Raw genomic sequence first — 1298 nt, 5'->3', positions numbered from 1 at the left:
AGTCCCACCTCCCGCCGGATTCCCGCCAAGCCAAGGGGTTCAACAGGGGTTGCTGGCCTCGTCCGGGCATCCGTGATACCAGCTCGCGCCCGATAACACCTTCCCAATCTTCTAAATCCCTATGAATTTCCCTCCAATTCCAACGGTCCGAAAAACTACCTAGAATAATATAATATTCGAAGATACACCATTGCCTCGGACATTTTTATCCGAACGACCGAGAAGAGAGTAAATAAATTACATTTCAATTATTCGATCAACATTATTCGTTCTCGTTCGTGTCAGTAAACGATTAAGAAATATTAACGTCGAACGGGAATTTGAATCTAATCCAACTCCAAAAGTTCCATCTCTAACGTGACAATAGGAATAATCTGTTAATAACAACTAGCGCGCCATCTACGTACGTATCCCTTGTCTTGACGATGATCTCGCGGCAAAGGAAATTCGTGACCCCGTGAAAGAGGCGCGTTTCTTCGAAAACAAACGCGAGCAGGGTTCATTGGCCCGGGGTTTACGAAGGCAGAGAGAGGATTTCAAAGCTTGGCCGGGGACAGAGATGCGGCGAGCAAGCGTGGCCGATCGCACGGGGAAGCTTAACATTGGCAACGCTGACAGTTCATTGACTTGCATCGAACGCGTGCACCGATTGACAGGCCGGGCGCGGAGGTGCAACGGTACATCGTTCTCTCGTCTCTCTGCCGGTCCGTGCACGAAGTTGAGGTAGGCGAGGTCGCGTGTCTGACGTCACGAGAGAGGAGTCACTTGACGACCAACAGTGTGTCGCCAATTCCGTACGCATACGTGCATGCACACGAAGCGCGCGTGCGCCTGCGCCCTGCCAGAGGCGAAGATACGACGACGACGACCACGACGACGACGACGTTCCACGCGTCGTTCGTTACGTAACCGCGCGCGAGGTCGTTGACCGATACGCGGCCGGGAACTTCCTCCGCCCTGACCTACCTTTTCTCATTCTCAATTAGCGGTTGCCGCATGAAAAAACCGAGCGTGCCCCCTCTCTGCCTTCCTTTCCTCATCCTTTTTTCTACCATTTCTCCCCGACATTTGTTTACTTACTTAGATCGGCATCGTAACGTGAATGAAAATATTTCGTATAAACGAAATATTCCCACCTCCGCGATACGTTTGATCAAAGGGATGAAAATGACAAAAAAGGAATTGAGCATGAAGCCAAGGATTATTGTTCGCTTATCGTGGAAAGAAAGTATCGTAGGGTGGACATAAGCCCCGAAAAAGAGCGTACAAATACGTGTGTGTGTATGTGTGTATGTAAA

The 1298-nt window shown here is 49.8% G+C and overlaps 1 protein-coding gene across 1 annotated transcript in view; it reads left to right on the top strand.

Annotated features, from left to right (window-relative positions):
- LOC102671275 (nuclear hormone receptor E75) overlaps window positions 1–1298 on the top strand; it is a 16256-nt gene that overhangs the window by 7221 nt on the left and 7737 nt on the right. The window lies entirely within an intron of this gene.

This window comes from Apis dorsata, unplaced genomic scaffold (genome assembly GCF_000469605.1).
Source record: "Apis dorsata unplaced genomic scaffold, Apis dorsata 1.3 scaffold_352, whole genome shotgun sequence".
NCBI classification, from domain to species: Eukaryota; Metazoa; Arthropoda; class Insecta; order Hymenoptera; family Apidae; genus Apis; species Apis dorsata.
The sequence above is the reverse complement of the archived record's forward strand: the minus strand, read 5'-3'. Positions and strand labels throughout refer to the sequence as shown.